General features: G+C 57.5%; 1 long non-coding RNA gene across 1 annotated transcript; it reads left to right on the top strand.

Moving 5' to 3' along the window:
• Positions 1-2,922: 2,922 nt before the first annotated feature.
• On the top strand, positions 2,923-7,063 carry LOC113843524 (uncharacterized). The gene is made up of 2 exons (XR_005268135.2): positions 2,923-3,933; positions 4,884-7,063. It is a non-coding gene; the product is annotated as an uncharacterized lncRNA (long non-coding RNA).
• Positions 7,064-8,335: the final 1,272 nt, after the last annotated feature.

The raw sequence follows: 8,335 nt of genomic DNA on the forward strand, positions 1-8,335 counted from the left end.
CTGGTGCTCACACAGCCTGGGGTCAGCCCTGTGGAGGCCTCGGCAGCCTCCCGTCTCCTGTAAAATGCAAGGGCTGGAAGGAGAGCAACCAAGGAGGGCTAAAATTTGGAGCCGGAGGTGGAGAGAGGCCCGTGGCTGCCCCTCCGCCGGTGGGAACGACGCCGTGACAGCAGCCACGAGCGCTTCCCTTCCAGCCTCCCTTATCTCCTCCGTCCCGAGGACTATAAACCCCTCAAGGCTCCCCGTGGTGCCCTATCGTGTAGCCGAAGCCAGGACCGAGCCATTAAAGTTAACTATTACCCAAAGTGAGTGTTTATTTGGGGTAATAGAGGCCCTGGGGAAAGTGAGGGAGGGGAGGAGGAAGGCTCTTGTTGCTTTTTGGCAAGATACGGCCAGCCCTGCAGCGCTGGGGCAGCCGGCAGCCTGCCCTGAAGTGGTGCTTGAACAAGATGAATGCTTAAATAACGGCAGGCAAACAGCGCTGCCGGCAGCAAGCTGGAAAAGCCCTGGCCACCGCCGGCTGCTGAGCCCCATACAGCCCCAGAGCCCAGCGATGGGGACACCTTGGGGTCCCCTGGCCACAGGGGTCCCCATCCCCTGCTCCCTGCAGGGCTGGCTTGTCCCTGTGGGAGGAGAGGTAATTTTGGGAGAAATCCTCCTTTTCCAGGTGTTTTCTCCTTCCACCTGTGCGCCCACAACCTATCTCCCACCACTTCCTAGCTCCACCATGTCATCTATCTCCCACCCCGGCCCACCTCCACCAGGACAGCCCCCTTGTCCCACTCCCTGCCCCCTTGGCCGTCCAGATATCACACAGGGAATGGAGCCAGGGAGGAAACATCCCCACGCACACATTTCCTTGGATCCCAGAGTGCCTGGCAGTGGGCATCACCTGGCTTCATGCTGAGTATCTCCAAGCAGCGGGCTCCTTACAACTACTAGTAGTAGTGTTGGTGGCTTTATGGACCAGTGGGGTGGTCCAAGGAGACTGGGCAGTCTGAACCCCAAAGGGAAGGTTCTGGTGGGAAACATGCAGCCAGCCCTAAAACCACTTTGGGAAAAGCCTGGGGAGCAGAAGAGCAAGGCAAGCATCCAGGGACTTTGGCAAGGACAGAAGAGAGCAGTGATGGGATGCAGAAGGATGAAAGCAGCCCTGAAAGCCTTGTGAGGGATGCAGACCCCATGAAGCAGGTGGATCTGATGGGAGGCAATGCTCAGGCAACTCATGAGCTGCAGGACCAGCATGGAGACACCGGGGGACAGCAGCCGACCACGAGAGCTGAGCCGAGGTGGTGGGAAACCCTACGAGCTCTTTAGGGCCAGGACAGCTGCTGGCCCTCACCCTGAGCATCCCAGTGCCCATTGTGGTGGGACAGAGCTTCCCCTCCTGCTCCTCCCTTCCTGGGCACATGCCGGCAGTGGGACGGTTTCCCACAAACGGTACCGCTCGGGGAGAAACCCAATCGTGTGCCCAGTGCTCACCTGAACCCTCTAATCCCCTAATCCTTCACCAAGGAGACCCAAGCACTACCTGGGGCCGCGGGAAGTGGAGGGGCCCCGGAGCAGGAGAATCGTCTCCCAGCACTGATGTCAAGTCCGTTTGCTTTTTGGCTCATCCCAAAACCCTGCCAGGGCTTTCCGATGGTTCCCCTGGCTCGGGCACCAGCAGGGTCGCACCATCCCTGCTTCCCAAGCCACCTTTCTCCAGAGCTGCCTCTGCTTTGAAGAAAACCTTGACCTCAAGCTGCTGGCGTGGGCTGTTTGGAGAGAAACGTGGCTGTGTGCAACGAACTGGGTGAGATTTGGGTGAAATATCCCTGCTGGCCCAACGAAGCTCCCACCACCTCCCACCGGCCACCACCTCGCATGGGCCAGTGCAGAGGTCTCACAACTCGTCGCACCAGTGAACTTTTCGATTTTGTCTTCCCACACCAGGGCTCCAGATGCCACCTGCCCCATCTCCAGTCGGCCTAGGGTGAAAGCAGCTGGACCTTCACCTCGGCTCCTTCCCCAGACTCATCCCCCTCAGCTCCTCCAGCCACTGATGCACTTGGGGCAGCAGAGCCCTGCTTTTGGCTGAGGCCGTGGCAAGAAAACCAGTAGCAGGCTGAAGCCAGCAGGTACGAAGTGTCCCATCTTCTCCAGGTACCACACCGTGCCCAGGGGCACTCAGCCCCGCAGATCCCACAGATTCTTTAGGAGAGATGTCAGAGTTATTGGTGCAACAACCCCAGGAGGGGAGGAAGATGAAGCTCAAGCGATGCCTGAAGCTCCCATTTAAAGCATCTCCTGGAAGATAGACAACACCAGCCCGCTCCGCCAGGTTTGCTCAGGCTCCTGGCAGAGTCAGGCCTTTGTGCCAAGGTTTTGGGGTCTTCTCCTTGCAGCTGGGGTGGGTTTGCAGCTCCCAGGGCTCGGAGGCAGCCCTGGGGAGGAGCTGGTGGCCCTGCCTGTCCTGCTGTGCCACCTAGCGGGACACCAGCCCTGCTGGGGCAGGGGGCACCGACTCAGCCCTCTGCAAAACACCCAGGGAAAGCCTCATTTTACATATCCCCACTTATCCTTCTGCAGCTTGTGTCCCACAGCCCTTTCTGGTCCCCCAGCCAGGAGAAGGGGAGACAGCATCCTCCAGGACCAGGATGCTCCAAGTCCAGCCCTCCCATCCCTTGTTACGTGTATGCCCCCAGGAGGGCCAGGAAAAAAAGAAAAAAGGCCTTGACCCTATTGCCTGGCTACTTCCAGACACAACCTGCAGAGCAACACTCGTGTCTGGGGGTCCTGTGTGTCCGTGGGTCCTTCCCGCAGGGGCTGGGGCACCCTGGGGACCGCAGCTGCACCCACCCAAGGCAAGGGACAGGCAAGGCAGGGTGAGGAGGCTGGGCAGACACCTCAAACGGGGCGAGAAGCTGCCCATTTGGGGCCTGTGGGCCAGGTGGGAAGCTGCGATTCCTTGTGACCAGCTGGGGGCAGGGCTTGCTTTCCTGCAATGCAAGTAAAAAGCAGGTTTGCTGGCTTTCTAAGCTACACCTGCTGCTGGAGCTCAGCTTTGAGGAGCAGCTTCAAAACTGAGGAAGTCTGCTGTGAGATCTCCTCCAAGCGAGGTGCTGCCACCCTAAACTCTTCATTTCGGGGTTTCCTAGCCAGGCAGATGGCTAAGATTTTTTAAAGCTGTGGCTTTAGGCAGAAGACAGATTTCTAGCCTGTCCCACCCCATCGTCAGGCACCTGTAGAGTCCTCACAGAGCCTCAGAGCTGCCCTAGGAAACACCCTGATGCTGCCATCAAGCAGGAATTTGCCAAAAAGGCAGCACGCTGCTGCTACAGCTTCTGAGGACACCTTTTCCTGATGCTGATGGCTTCAGCTTTTTGGCAAGAAACGCTTATATTGTCACCCAGAGGGCTGCTGAGTGCTTGGAGGACCCTTCCCCTGGGCTGCTCCTGTAATTAACACCATCCATCAGCGGGGACAGGGCTCGTCAGGAGGTGTGAGCAGGTTGTACCAGCAATTGCATTGCTCCTAAGGAGGCTGGGGTGTCCCTTTTGAAAAATAGCCCCGTCATTAGATCTGAAGCATAAATTGAAAACCAAGCCCGCTGGGCAAGCCCTTCGGAGCTGACTGAGCTCTCCAGAGCTCTCACGGATTTGCTGGAAGAGCAGTGGAGAAGACAATCCGGCCCCTTTAAGGTTACTCCAAGGCTAGAGGAGGTTTTGCCAAACATCCTGAACTTTTCTTCGAAGCTCAATTTGGGCTCATGGTCCTCCAGGGCTTTCCCGTTCCTCCTTGAAGAAGATTCATGAGCGCTGCCACGGAGTGAAGGGCACAGCTGTCCTCGCTGGATCATACCCACAGGGAGGGCGGGCGGCAATTAATAACGCTCATGAGCAAGGAACGAAGCAGGGGCTGGGGAAGGAATCAATTAAAGCCTCCTCGAAGGTGGGTGGCATTTGGGGGAGGACACGGGTGGCTGTGAAATATGGGCAAGGTGCTGCCGGGCTCTGCTCACCCCTCCTGCAGCAGGCTGCGGTGCTGGGGGGGGGGGGCACCGCACAAGGGAGCCCCCAGCCTGGGTTTGGGGAGGTCTGGGGCAGCCCCTTATACACAGACACCGACCAAGGGGGGTCCTGCACCACCTTCAGAGCACCGAGCTCCCACCTACCCAACGCATCTCCAGAGCCGCCGGGTGCTTCAGCGGGTGTTTAACACACAAACGAGCTTCCACACCGCTCTGGTTCCAGCTCTGGGGGTGTTTGCCAGGGATCAAGTCCTCCCCAGGGCGATCACAGCCCAGGGATGTGCATTAAATGAGCTGTTTTACAGGCAGCAGGCCCCTGCCTCCAGCAGAGGAGCGAGAGCTGCCCAGCAAAGCTGCCCCGCGGCCGCAGGGACGCACCAGGGGGAGTTCATCCAGGACTCGATGTTTGCTGCCACCAGGTCCGATGAAATTATCTGGGCATATCGAGGGAAAGGCACATCCTCAGGGCTTCTGAAGGAGGAGGGTGACCTAGCTGCAGGCACACAGAGGCTATTTCTGTAGAAAGGTGAATTTTTAGGCTCCCCAAACCACCCACCACCCATCTCTGTGTACCACCAGGACAAGAGCAGTGTATTTTTCAGCGCAGAGCCCTGCTGCGAGCTCGCACCGACGCCAGCCCAGCAGATGGCAGGTCTGTGCAGCGGTGGCTGGAGCAGGGACAGTCCGAGGTTGGAAAGAAAAGGCTAAAACCACTCTTCTCCCCCTAAAAGTAGCTCCCAAGGCTCCTTAAAATCTTCAGTGCACCCCCAGGAAAAGCATGTCAGTGTTTCTGCTGCTTGCTGCACGTCTTCTGAGCTCCTGAAATTTATTTATTTATTTTTATTTTTGCTATTATTTCCAACCTTTCTAGGCCAGGAAGGACAATAGGAAGGACAGGAGCTACCGGAGAGCTACGGAGAAAGGCAGGCAAGCACGCTGCCCCTCCTGTCCCCTTGTCACCACGGGTCACAGGGGTCTCCCTGCCTGGTCATCGCCCCGGCTGGGGTCTGCTGGCACGTCCCTGCTCCTCTTGTCCCTCCAAGGCACGAGGTGTCATGCTTGGAAACCTCATCCTCAGCAAAAGCTGGGGGGCTGCAAGAAATTTTGGGGTTCCTGAAGGGGTTGGGCTTTTGAGAGAGGCATAACATCGCCAAAATTTGTGTGTGTGCGCCCTCACCTTGCCCTAGCCCTCTATTTGCAGTGGTCTTGAGACTCCCCAGAAAGAGAGGAGCCCCCCTCCGAGAGACACGGGTTCCCCTTCTCAGGCAGGCTCCTGCCTGTGAGCCAAGTGCCTGGCACTTGTGGGGCTGCTGGCCGTGGATGTGGGAGCCCAAACAGCTTCTGAAAACGGGGCTGAGCACTGCGTGGTGTCTGGGGCTGCAGTGGGGAGAGGAACGGCACAGTACCCAAATCCTCTGGAGCTCCAGCCATCCCCATCTGCCAAGGGTTTAAATCTCTTCTGCCTGCCTTGAGGTGTTTATTCTGACTCTGTGAGCAGGCTCCTGGATGGCTTCAGCTGTACCCGAGCATCCCTGACGAGTGGCACGAGGCTTACAGCCCCGGGGCAGCTCCTCCTGCCTCCCAGCTGCAGCATCACCTTGTGGGGCAGAGCCTTGTAGCTGGCGACAATTCCCCTACAAAAAGCTGACGATGCATCCAGGGCATGCTTAGATGAGTGTTGAAATGTCACTGAGCTTTGGCATGAGGACGCACAGCACAAGCCCAGCATCAAGTGCTCCAGCTTGTGGGATTGCCACAGCTCCAGAAACGTCTGAGGGGATGTGGGAAGGGGCTGGGAACGTCCTGGGGACCCCGCTACCTACCTGCCGGGGGAGCCGACGGGAGCTTCGGGATGCTGAGACCTGCTGTAGGAGTGCTCCTGGCAGCTCCTTCCCCCAGCTTTGCAGCCCGGAGGAGACACCGGAGGCTTTGGCTTGAAGTGCTTGGAGATGAAAGCCCGCCCGCAGGCCTTCATCCCAGCGGGCAGCGGGCAGCGGGGTGGGCACACAAAGAGGCAGCAGGCGCGGTGACCTTTGCGTCCTGCGCCGAAGGAAGCGGGAGGCAAAATGCCAGCCCCGCCAGGCTGCTCTGCCTCCAAACCCGCTGCCTGCCCCTGCTGCTGCGCCCCCTCGGAGGTGCCGAGAGCCTGCGCTGGCCTTGATCTGCGCCCGCAGCTTGTTTCGGGTGCTTTATTTTGGGGTTTGTGGGAAGGAAGAAAGCGATAAATAAATAAATAACCTCCCGCTCCCACCCCCAGGTCGCGGCAGGCTCCTTGCAGGCTCCCAGCTCTGCCAGGTGCAGGAGTTTTCCTGTGAATCCCCCCCATCAGATCCACCTCCACCCAGAGTCCTGCCGTGCAGGCGGGCAGGACACGGGATTTCTCATCCCGTATTTCTGGGAACGGGGCACAGACTGTCTGGGCGGAGGGGCTGCCGCCTTGGGAACATGCCTTGCTTCCTCCATGGGTGTTAGAAACCTTCTCTCTTTAACCTGAATCTCGCAGCCATTGCCACCTGCCTGGGTTTTTTCAAGACCTAACATCTTGCAGACTGCAGATAAAATATATATATATATCTAAAGTCCCTCTCTGCATGCTGGCCTGGAGGAAATAGAGGGCACAGCCCTGCCTCTGCAGCAGCTCCCAGGTAGCTCCTGCCTGCACTGCAGCTCCCGTCGCATCGCTGTTGCAAGGTGTTGCTCGTGACTTTTAGGATTTCGCCAGTGTAATAACTAACAAACGCTTCCATGCCAGCAGCAATTAGTGCTCGTCCTCGCTGGGGAGGAGGCAGGTCGGTCTGGGTACCTGCTGGAGCACCTCTGCTTCATCCCAGCGGCCAGACAGCGTGTGGGGGATGCAGCAAGGGACCTGAACTGCTGCCTGGGATGATGCTGTGAGCAGGAAGGACGGCGCTGTGCAGGAGGGGCGCAGGGTTCATAAATCAGACACTGCGGATGGCGCCGGTGGCGTTTACGGCTCCCCCAGCGCTGCCGGGGAGCGATGCAGAGCCCCTGTCCAGCTCGGCTCCTGGAGCATTTCGGCACCTCCTGTCCCTTCTCCGCTGCCAATTCCCACCCCAAGCCCTCCTTTCTGAGCTGCACAGAGCCACCTTGTCCTGCTGCCCTCGGCAGGGGCCGTGCTCAGCCCCCTGCACCTCTCCCGGTGGGGCTGATGGAGACGGCTCCCACGGGTACCCGGTTATCTCCTGTACCTGCTTATCTCCCACAGAAGCAGAAGCAGCTCTTGGACTTTCAGCCCGCAAGCACTTCACAAATCCCTATCTCCCCACGAGGGGACTCGCCGCCCAGCAGATATTTTCTCAGATTTAATAACTTCAACGAACACCGGGTAACCCCACCTGCGGTGGCCGTATCTTTCCCAGAGCTTTGACAGCGTTGGAGCCATTGCAAGCCAATATTTCTCTAACGTGCTGTGATATCGCTTACATCCTGCTAAAATCAGGACTTTCTTCCGAGCATGCAGACAGAGCTGGGTGAGGGAAGGGGCCAGCTCCTCGGGGAGTATCTGGCACCACGGTTTGCAGCAGCATGCAGGAAGGAGGGCAGGGGAGGAGCGGGAGGGCTGCCTTCTCCAATCCCAGCTTTCAACCGGGGCCCCTGCAAGCAAGCAGGTGATTTTTTATTTATTTCATTTTATTGTTTCTAATCTTCCACTCAGTTGGCTTGTTGGACGATGTTACCAGGAGAAAAGTGCATCATCATCAGTGTATCAGCTCCTACCTCCTCCCTGTGCTGCGGCGCCGTGCCCTGCTCAGGCTCACGTTGGCCAGGAAAAATCAAAATATGGTTAAATGTGGGGAAATGGGAGACTCCTTAAACTAAGCACAAGCAGAGAGAGAAGGTTTGAGCCGATTAAGCAGAAATCAGGGGTTGATGTGGTCTGGGAAGAGTGAAGGAAGGAGGAACTTTTGTATCCTCCCATGCTTTTTGCGCAGCCCAAGCCAAGCATTGTGTTGGGGTTACTGGAGTTCTGTGCTTCACAGGGGCCTTTAAAATGGAAAAAAAGAGCAGATGTCATTTTAAAGGAAGAAAATGTTGCCCTAAAGCCAGGAAATCCTGAAGTATCATAAGAGAAGGTCAAATGGGAACACTTATAGAAATGTCAACAGATGTCCTGCCACTTTCAGAGAGGTTTCCCCTCGTGTTTCGGACTAGAGCTATTTGTCAGATTTGACCTCAGTTTGCAGTTACCAAGGCCTCTCTTCTCTCCTTTCCCTTTTGGACAAAATTTCCTGCAGACAGAGGTGTCACACAGCTCTGAGGAGCAGCCAGCCCAGCTGCATGCCCCAGCTCCCCGTCCTCGCT

This window comes from Anas platyrhynchos, chromosome 10, assembly GCF_047663525.1.
Source record: "Anas platyrhynchos isolate ZD024472 breed Pekin duck chromosome 10, IASCAAS_PekinDuck_T2T, whole genome shotgun sequence".
NCBI classification, from domain to species: Eukaryota; Metazoa; Chordata; class Aves; order Anseriformes; family Anatidae; genus Anas; species Anas platyrhynchos.